Source organism: Leuresthes tenuis, unplaced genomic scaffold (genome assembly GCF_036924035.1).
Source record: "Leuresthes tenuis unplaced genomic scaffold, fLeuTen1.0.hap1 SCAF_16, whole genome shotgun sequence".
Classification (NCBI taxonomy): domain Eukaryota; kingdom Metazoa; phylum Chordata; class Actinopteri; order Atheriniformes; family Atherinopsidae; genus Leuresthes; species Leuresthes tenuis.
In genome coordinates, this window is record NW_027325370.1 from 32,782,358 (window position 1) to 32,793,405 (window position 11,048).

The 11,048-nt window shown below is 49.8% G+C and overlaps 1 pseudogene; it reads right to left on the bottom strand.

Moving 5' to 3' along the window:
* Positions 1–937: 937 nt before the first annotated feature.
* LOC140271923 (uncharacterized) lies at positions 938–2,738 on the bottom strand (annotated as a pseudogene).
* Positions 2,739–11,048: the final 8,310 nt, after the last annotated feature.

Here is an 11,048-nt window from a genome sequence, read left to right on the forward strand (position 1 = left end):
GCACAGCTCCAGCATCCAGGCGCAGACCATCGAGCAGACAGTCTCCCAGCTACAGGAAACCACACACCTTTTTAGAGTTATACACTCGCTGCCATGCGTCTTCCTCCTGCTCCCTCCCTGCTGTCGTTTTTTTTCTTGCCCCGCCCACAAAATACACACACACACACCTTAACCAATTAAGGACCAGGATTGCACTTCCTCTCTACCAATACTTCTTCAAAATAAAATAAAGTATTCAACAATGCACCTTTGTCTCTTGACAAACTTATTTATCACAATATACTCTATTAAACCATTTGAACCTTTATGACGGAATACTCTTTTTTTCAGTTTTACCCAAGAATAACACATTTGAACTATTAATTATTCATAATCTATTTTTACAGATAAGGATTTATTAACAGGGTTACACATGTGAGGGAGGTACTCTCTTTGGTAGGAAAGAGGGATTGGATAGGAGAGTAACCCCTGACCCATCCGGATACCAACGCATACACATCTGGCTCACTGATAGGGCGTGGAGTTCACCCACTCGCTTTGCCGATTTGATTGCCAGCAGAAAGGCGGACTTTGTAGACAGCCACTTGAGCTCTGCTTCTTTAATGGGTTCGAATGGGGGCAGACACACTGACCTCAAAACCAATGTCAAGTCCCATGATGGTACCACAGTGACCCTTGATGGCCTACGCCTCTGTGCGCCCCTCAAGAACTGACTAATCCCACGAGTGTGCGATCCCCCTGTCTGGTTGTTCATTCTGGCATGTCCTGACGAAATGGCCGCCACATATACCTTTAAGGTTGATGCACATCTGCCTGCGTCCAATAATGACTGCAGGAAACGCAGAATGATGGCCACTGAGCAGTTCTCAGGCACCTCACCCGTGTGTCTGGCACCACTGGGAGAAAAGCTTCCACCGATTAGCATAGAGTGACCTAGTGGAGGGAGCCCTGGAACTTAACATCGTGTTAATCACTGAATGGTCACAGGATACCAAGAGTGGGTCCTGGCTCCCAATGGCCAGACCCAAAGCTGTAGGCGGTCCGGATTCAGATGCCATACGCGTCCCCCCATCTGAGAGAGAAGGTCTGGTCTCCGTGGGAGGCGCCACGGTTCCCCCTGGAGCAGTTTCAGCAGCACTGGAAACCATGGCCAGTTGGGGGCCACCAGTAGCAGTCTGTGGCCCTTCTGTCGCACTCTTTCCAGTGTCACAAATGAGCGAAATTGGAGGAAAGGCATATAGAAGGCGGGGTGGCCAAGCATGCGGCAAGGCATCCTGTCCCAGGGGGCTGGTCCCCCTCATCAGCGAGTACCGAAGGGGACAATGTGTGGATGTTTCTGAGGCAAAAACGTCCACCTCTGCTCTGCCATATTTGCTCCAAATCATCTCCACCACCTCTGGGTGGAGCCTCCAGTCGCCCTGTGGCAGCCCTTGGCGGGAGAAAACATCCACCACCTTGTTCTGTACACCTGGGAGGTGTATGGCCCTGAGGCTCAGGAAGTGGGGAAATGCCAACGTAAGGAGCTGCTTTGACACCTGCAGTCCCTGCTTGGACCTGGTGCCACCCTGATGATTTATGTGGTACACTGCTGAGGTGCTGTCTGTGCGGACGAGAACATACCTCCCTTTCGGTACTGGAAGAAAATGTTGCAGTGCGAGATATATTGCCCTGAGCTCGAGCACATTTATATGTTCCCACCTGTGCTGTGCGCTCCATCTGCCCTTGATGGTCCTGTGCTGCCAAATGGCACCCCAACCTGACAGAGAGGCATCTGCCGTCAGCATACCCAGCAGCCTGAGGAAGAGGCCATACCTAAACACACTGCCTGTCTGGAAGCAACCTATGAGCTGCAAAATATTCTCCACCCTTTTCTGAGAAAGGAAGGCTCTCGTCAACAGTGAGTCAAGAGTCATGCCCAGGTAATTTAACCTCTGACTGGGTGTAAGACTGCTTTTGGAGTAATTGACTGTGATGCCCAACCGGTTCACATGTCCAAGGAGCCAAGCAGTGTCTCTGACTGCCTGCTCTGCAGTTGGGGAAACAATTAGCCAATCATCCAGATATGGCTAGATCGTCAATCCTCTGGCTTGTATGGGTGCAAGGGCCGCTGCCACACACCTCGTAAAATATGCGAGGGGCAAGTGAGAGACCGAACGGCATCACCTTGAATTGGTAAACCTGGCCCTGAAAGGCGAATCTTAAGAACTGCCTGTGGTGTGTAGCAATAGGCACATGAAAATAGGCATCTTTGAGATCCATCGATACAAACCAGGCCCCCTGTGCCACTGACTGGAGAACATCTGCCATCCGCAACATTCGGAATGGCCGGACCTTCAAAAACCTGTTCAGCCCCCGCAGGTCCAGGATCGGGCGGAACCCGCCATCCTTCTTTGGAATCAAAAAATACACTGAATAAAACCCATTGAGCCGTGTATGCCACTCGATAGGCTCGATGGCATCTTTTTTTAAGAGAATTTCCAGCTCCCTGCTGAGGGTGAGGGATTTTGCGGAATCTTTGACCACAGACATTCTGATCCCACAGTGGATATCACCCAAGGGTCCGTGGTCTCCCTTTCCCAGTAGCTGATGTGCTGCTGAGAGAAGCGCCCAACACCGGCCCTTTGAGCTTCAGGTCTGACCCCCCCGACTCCTAGAGCCTTTGGGGGGGCGACCACTGGGGGCTGGTCCTCTTGGCATCTGAAAGACTGGCTGGGGGGGAACCCGCCGGCGCTGTTCATAATGTCCCGAATAGTGAGAGGACCTCAGCTATGCACCTGGGCGAGCAGGTGGATGTGAGCGGCTGGGACCAGATGGTAAAAGCCCCCTCTGCCTTGGGGCCTGAGCCGGGCCCCGACGTAGGCCTGCAAATCGCCGCCTGGCCTGGTCCACTTGGGCACTGCGCTCTAGTGCCTGCTGAGCAGCTGGCCCAAACATGTGACCTGGAACCACTGGAAGAGAACGGAGAGTACGGTGACACCCTTCCGACAGAGAGGACTGTGCCAACCAGACTTGGCGACGTGCCAGTGTCACTGTTGACATCAACCTTCCCAGCTCCCTAGACATGAATGCAAAAGTCTGAAGGGATGCATCACTGAGGGTCTGAGCAGAGGAATCTACACCAGATTCCTGCAGGATCTGAGACAGGCCCAGAATAAGGTGGGAAAAGGAATTACCAATACGGCCCATGCGTGCCGCTATATTATAAGTCCTAACAAGGAGATCATCGGTCAGCCGGAACTGAGGAGGTCAGGTCTAAGAGCCTCATCAGGTGAGACTATCAAAGAGACAGTGGTAGGATCGACTGGGGCCATACGATCCAACCCATAGCTGCCTGCCTCCTGCATGGCTGCCAAATTCCTACAATCACTGGTGTGATGGGACACTAATTTTGGATCTGCCCAGCAGCGCTGGAGCTCTTCAATATAGGGTTTCGAAGGAGGAACCGAGAAAGCGGCAGGCTGCAGTGTCTGCCTAAAAAAGGCACTCGAAGGAGCTGCTGTGACGGGAGCGTCATCCAGCCCCAGGTGTGCAAAAGCCATTCGAATTGCTGGTTTCATTGTGGCATGGCCAGCTTCTGATCCACGCAATGAACCATCAGACCCTTGAGACAAATCGTCAGAGGCTCAAGAAACCGAGTCTTTCTCCTTGTCCTGTCCGTCCCCCTCATCATCAAACAAACTGCAGGAAGCTGCAGTTGACAGCACATCAATATCACGACAAGGTGAGCCACTACTGGGAGCTGATCCCCTATCATCAGGCTGAAGATTGAGCAGAAGCTCCTTAATCTGAGCAAACTCAGATGAGAGAGTGCCCACTTTGCGAGCCAACGTGTCCACCTTCCTAGTTTTCTTAGGAGGTCCCTGTGAGGCCGTACTGCGTCTGCGTCCTCATCCCCTAGGTGCTACCGGGTCAGAGCTCCCGCTAGTGGTTAGCAGCGCAGTACCCCCTTCCACCTCTGCCAGTCTAGCCCTTCTGACCGACAGTGGTATAAACGTACAGTTCATGTATGGGTTGTCAGATATACCTGTCCTCAGGTGTTCAACCCCGAGACAGGCCGGACAATGATCGTGGCCATCCTCAGGTTGGAGGGGGGCCATACAAGAATTACAGACATGTACAGCTCAACATGTCATTAAGTGGGACAGTCTCCAGAAGAGTAATACAGCCAATGCTATGCAGCACAATTAACTCCTAAACGGTGTGAGACAGTCACAGTGGAAACACTATGCCGCCCACACAAAATAAGGTTCAAACGCGTCCACACCGGAGCGTTATTTCAACGAGTCAGTGCACTCCACACTGGCCGACAATTTAAAGTAAGACGTCTTATAGCGTGCTTACTGCTGCTACCACTCACTGAAAACAGAGAGTCAAGCAACGTAGCGTGTAATATAACCTGCGGCGAAAACACCGCCGTTTAACCCAAATATAAGCCCGGCGATCCGCCGGCTCTTACTAACAATTAAAGTAATTACAAAGCAAAGCAAAGTAGCGTGTAATATAACCTGCGGCGAAAACACCGCCATTTAATCCAAATATAAGCCCGACGAGTCGCCGGCTCTTACTTACCTGTCTGTAGTAATTCAGTGCGAATCGTAACGGTGAGGTCACCGCTGTTTGCCCGAAAGAAACAGACACATTTGAAAAAGAAATAAGCGAATAAGTCTCTGGTGGACGAATAGTCGAAGCACCAACACTCAGGTTACGAGACTACTGGCGGCAAGCCCACTGACCTGCTATCAGATTTTTCCTCAAATGCGAGAAGATAGAAGGAACAGATTGCGTGATGGCGTGGGGCTCTTATACTGGGGCGTGCACCCTACCTCATCACATGGTCACAGGTGACTTTGTTGGTATAATAACTCGACCTGCACATATGTGAGATGGAAATATCCAGTGCTAAAGCACCGCCTCTGGCGGTCAGGAGGAATGAAATAGAATTAAGTGCGTGAACTAACATCACAAGGGAGTATCTCTACACTGCAAGTGCACGCTCTCAGTAGCTCATTCAACTTCTTGACTTCTGAGACTGGAGGCAGGGCCACTTTCTGATCACTCCTCTATTCTGCTTGGCCCTTGCTATTGGGGCAAAATAATTGTTGACACGGGGAAGGGACAGCATCTGGTACTTGCAAACAGAGACAGTTCCAGCATTAAACTCGGCCATTCTGTGTTTCCGAGGCATGCTGACCAGTAAGTTGATGAAATTACAGTATTTTGTTGCCACTTAATTAATATTATTAACTAGAAAATTTCTGAAGAAATTTTGATGGGTGCCCAGCTGCTGCCCGTCTTCTGCCCGTCCACACACAGACACACAGATGAGAGCTGAGAGCTACTAGTTGCCAGATATTTCAAATCCAGTCTGAAAAATGAGATTTTTGGGTTGTTCTGGTGAAATCTGCCCACTTTAGACACATAAGGCCCAGTTAATCTGTTCAGAATAATGGAAAACATATGAGTCAGCGGCTGGCATGAACCTATTATCTCAACTGATGTGTTGAAAGTAATGGAAACATGAGTTAGTGCGTGCTATCGCACGCATTTGTCTCCTCAGCAGCTGGCATGAACCTGTTAATCTGTTCAGATTAATGGAAATTTAAGAGTTAGTGCGCACTATCGCGCGCATTTGTCTCATCAGGGGCTTGCATGAACCTGTTAATCTGTTCAGATTAATGGAAATTTATGAGTTAGTGCGCGCTATCGCGCGCATTTGTCTCATCAGGGGCTGGCATGAACCTGTTAATCTGTTCAGAATAATGGAAAACATATGAGTGAATGCGCGCTATCACGCGCATTTGTCTCGTCAGTGGCTGGCATGAACCTGTTAATCTGTTCTGAAAAATGGAAATTTATGAGTGAGTGCGCGCTATCGCGCGCATTTGTCTCATGAGCAGCTGGCATGAAGCTGTTTAACCATGTTGGCTGCCCTGCTCCTGCCCTAATGCTGCCCTCCTGCCTTGCTCCTGCCCTCCTGCTGCCCTGCTCCTGCCCTCCTGCCCTGCTCCTGCCCTCCTGCTGCCCTAATGTTGCCCTCCTCCTGCCCTGCTCTTGCCCTCTTGCCCTCCTGCCCTCCTGCCCTCTTGCCCTCCTGCCCTCTTGCCCTCTTGCCCTCCTGCCCTCTTGCCCTCTTGCCCTCCTGCCCTCCTGCCCTGCTCCTGCCCTCCTGCTGCCCTAATAATGCCCTCCTCCTGCCCTGCTCTTGCCCTCTTGCCCTCCTGCCCTCTTGCCCTCCTGCCCTCTTGCCCTCCTGCCCTCCTGCCCTCTTGCCCTCTTGCCCTCTTGCCCTCCTGCCCTGCTCCTGCCCTCCTGCTGCCCTAATGTTGCCCTCCTCCTGCCCTGCTCTTGCCCTCTTGCCCTCCTGCCCTCCTGCCCTCTTGCCCTCTTGCCCTCCTGCCCTCTTGCCCTCCTGCCCTGCTCCTGCCCTCCTGCTGCCCTAATGCTGCCCTCCTCCTGCCCTGCTCTTGCCCTCTTGCCCTCCTGCCCTCTTGCCCTCCTGCCCTCTTGCCCTCCTGCCCTCCTGCCCTCTTGCCCTCTTGCCCTCCTGCCCTCTTGCCCTCCTGCCCTGCTCCTGCCCTCCTGCTGCCCTAATGCTGCCCTCCTGCCCTCTTGCCCTCCTGCCCTCTTGCCCTCCTGCCCTCCTGCCCTCTTGCCCTCTTGCCCTCCTGCCCTCTTGCCCTCTTGCCCTCCTGCCCTCTTGCCCTCTTGCCCTCCTGCCCTCTTGCCCTCTTGCCCTCCTGCCCTCCTGCCCTGCTCCTGCCCTCCTCCTGCCCTGCTCTTGCCCTCTTGCCCTCCTGCCCTCTTGCCCTCCTGCCCTCTTGCCCTCCTGCCCTCTTGCCCTCTTGCCCTCTTGTCCTCCTGCCCTGCTCCTGCCCTCCTGCTGCCCTAATGCTGCCCTCCTCCTGCCCTGCTCTTGCCCTCTTGCCCTCCTGCCCTCCTGCCCTCTTGCCCTCTTGCCCTCCTGCCCTCTTGCCCTCTTGCCCTCCTGCCCTCCTGCCCTCCTGCCCTCTTGCCCTCCTGCCCTCCTGCCCTGCTCCTTCCCTCCTCCTGCCCTCTTGTCCTCTTGCCCTCCTGCCCTCTTGCCCTCCTGCCCTCCTGCCCTCTTGCCCTCCTGCCCTCTTTTCCTCCTGCCCCCCTGCCCACTTGCCGTCTTGCCCTCCTGCCATGCTCCTGCCCTCCTGCTGCCCTAATGCTGCCCTCCTGCCATGCTCTTGCCCTCTTGCCCTCCTGCCCTCCTGCCCTCCTGCTGCCCTGCTCCTGCCCTCCTGCCCTGCTCCTGCCCTCCTGCTGCCCTAATGTTGCCCTCCTCCTGCCCTGCTCTTGCCCTCCTGCCCTCCTGCCCTCTTGCCCTCTTGCCCTCCTGCCCTCTTGCCCTCTTGCCCTCTTGCCCTCCTGCCCTGCTCCTGCCCTCCTGCTGCCCTCCTCCTGCCCTCCTCTTGCCCTCTTGCCCTCTTGCCCTCCTGCCCTCCTGCCCTCCTGCCCTCTTGCCCTCCTGCCCTCTTGCCCTCCTGCCCTCTTGCCCTCTTGCCCTCTTGCCCTCCTGCCCTCCTGCCCTCTTGCCCTCCTGCCCTCCTGCCCTACTCCTTCCCTCCTCCTGCCCTGCTCTTGCCCTCTTGCCCTTCCCTCCTGCCCTCTTGCCCTCCTGCTGCTATGTTTACTCTGCCCTCATCAGCCATCTTGGCTCTGCCCTCATCAGCTGTGATAGAACAGGGCAGTCATCTTGGGTGTGGTCAGCATTAGTTGCTATGGGCAACAGCTGTGCCTGCCAACTGCCAACTGCCAAATCTGCACCTCACTTTGTCCCCTTAAAATCATGGGGTTTTCATATTGAGGCAGAAATCTGGAACAAAACGCTCGCTGTTCGAAAAGTAGAAGTCGTATCCGAATAATTCTTTCATCGTGAGCGCCAGAAGGGACGGGGGAAGCCAGCGGTGTCATTTTTATTCTTCTACCCCCCGTGGCTCCTTTATTATGGCAGTTTTAAAAGGATTTTTCCGACTGATTTCAGGGCTCGGCCGTTTTATAATGGGATGGAATGTTCCCTCTCTTCGCTCAGAGGGGATTTGTGAGAAATCTGTGAGGCCAAGCTCAATGACAGTCACATTGGGTGAAAGACAACTAAAATACCTACGTTTTGATGTATAATTCATCCAGATCAGGCAGATATTGGACGTGAGAGGCATTTGTTCGAGAAATTGGTTTTTAAAGATTTTTAGAGTGACAGTTACAGTGTAACTGACATGAGACAACCTCCTCTGGACACCTAAAACGTAAACTGCCGTTGTGTCAAAGCCGTATAAGCTATTAACAAGCCCTTTACCACAGTTAAAGCTGAGTCTTTCCTGTCACACACAAACTTTGAATGATGTGTGTGTGACCTTGTATGGCTGAGTTCAGAGGCCTCCAAGGGGAGGCAGTTTTGGGCTTTTTCAGGCCTTCTCCATTCATTTTCCCATTGACAATTTGCCCGCTTTTTCCCATTTATCCGCTATTCCGGTCGAGTAATGAGAGAGAAAAGTAATAGCACACCTCTCCCGATCGGCGCGTACGCAGCTATGTATTTTTTATTTTAGTCGGACCTTCGCTGCGGGACGAGTAGCGCGCCGAAAAACGTGACGGAAGCGGGAGAATAATAAGCATGAGCAATAGTAATATGTGTATGTGTGCCCTGCCTTTGGCATGGGGCACCCATAATAAGGTTAGTTAGTCTAACTGAGGTTTGCTAACATTGTTTCAATTCAGTAGCCACCTTAGCCAATTTCAGTCGACCCATACTTACCTCAAATTGACAGCTTTTTAAAAAAAAATTAGAATGCTGTCGTTAAAGTTAACAGCCCTTTGTGGCAGCCATGTTAGTACACCTGATTTTAACTAATGATGGTGAACTGCCTCCTCTAGAAAACATGGTTAGCTTGTATTTTACAAGTTTGTTCCATAGTTTATTCAGTCAACCCTGCGGGTTGTAGCAAACTCAGTGTACAATAACTGATGCTTAATTTCTGGGAGACCCATTAACATTCCTGTATTGGATTTATTGACTCACAGTCTCACACGCATGTTAACACAGATCCCCAGAGGCTTCACTAGCCAAGAAAAAAAAAGATTTAAATTCACTTCCTTAAAATTGTCCATTTAAAGTAAAGATGACTTTAGAATTCCTACTATACTGCTCAAACCCCTTACAGTCTACCCCATAGTCAACCAGACCAACAGACTACCTCCTGCCAGAGGAAGGACTCCTGATGCTGTCCAGACTCTCTTTGCCACATTCCAAAGGAATTCCAAAAGGATCTTATGTGTACCATTTCCATGTGCATTTCTTAAACTGGGTTAACTAAACATAATATCATTGTATGGGTGATTTAATGTTTTCATTGAGATCCAGAGCTATATTCTGATACCACTAACTTGATTGTAAAATGTATGAGGAAAAATTGCTCCAGATATCCCTTATCTTTCTGAACTGCAAATAATAAATATATATAATAATAATATAATAAACTGGAGCGGTTTATCATACACGGTTGTACTTACACGCGACCGAGTATAATCGGTCAGTTATTAGTGACATGACCAGGCCAACCACTGTCTTCATCATATTCTTTTGATGTGATAAAGAATGTGTGTGAGTGTTGTTTTAGGCGTGTAACTAATGTAACAGTCCTATCTGACAAGATAGAGAAGCTTCATCTGTCCCAGTTATTTAGTCCAGTTATGCTGTCTTAAAGTCTTGGACCATACAAGGACATACATTGTGGAGTATGAGCAGAGTGGAAAAGTACAAAATAGGAACATGGCTTATTTAGAAAAATATAGAATATGAATACATAATGTCTAAGAACAAAGCCAATTATAACAATTGCCTCTAGTAGCATAAAGAAGATATATTTATTGATATTGAAATAGCATGTACAGAGGAAATATGAAATTTCTCCCTGAAGTTCACGGTACTGGACAATAAACTGGTGTGGTCTGCCAACATAGATACGGTGTACAGGAAGGGACAGAGCTGTCTCTTCTTCCTGAGAAGACTCAGGTCCTTCAATGCCTGCAGTGATATGCTGTGTATGTTTTATCACACTGTCATTGAGAGTGCACTGTTCTATGCTGTTGTCTGCTGTGGCACTATAGACAAAGACTGTAGGCGCCTGGACAAACTGGTGAAAATGGCCAGTTCTGTGATAGGCAGGGAGCTGGACCCTCTCAGAGCTGTGGTGGAGCAGCAAATGAAGAGAAAGTTATATTATTTGATGGTGAACAATAAACACCCCCTCCACAGCATGCTGGCAGGACAGTGCAGCAGCTGAGGACTGAGAGGTTCAGGGGGTCCTTTGTCCCCACAGCCATAAGGCTTTTTAGCAGTGACTGCTCTGACATCTGTATCTATTTATTTGTATTTTTTTTTTTTTCTAATATACAATCATTGTAAATATTTCAATTGAGCGACATGACAATGTGAATTTCTCCCACGGGGGATGAATAGAGTATTTTTCTATTCTATTCTATTTCTATGTTGTATCTGCAAGTCAGGACAGGAATCTTAATGTTCAGACTTTATCTAATCTAGTCAAAACAAACAACAAGACAGAACAACAACAGAAATGTTTTATTTCATAGTTGGTTATTGAACAATTGTTCCCTTTAAACTTCTGACGAGTGAGACATGTCAATCTAGAAAGAAGCAAGCTTATTTCTCATGTCAGAAATCTTTCATGACGTATATCAGTCAGTAAACATAACTCATATTTTTGGTTGGCTACTTCCAGCCATCTCACAAGACCTTGCAAGCACTAATGGAATTATTAGCTTGCCCATTTAATGTTCTCAAAATACTGCATTTTGTCAGGTCCACGTCACGTATGTATATCATTCTACCACACTACTGTTTGGTTATTAATCAATATATATTAAAATTATAGGCTGTGTAACTTTTAAAAAATGCAGCATCATGTTGTTCTCTCAGCTAGATGTACATTTAATTAATGTAGAAACTGCATTGAAATAAATGTGGACAGTTACAAATGTTAATAATCAGAATTGTTATGTTT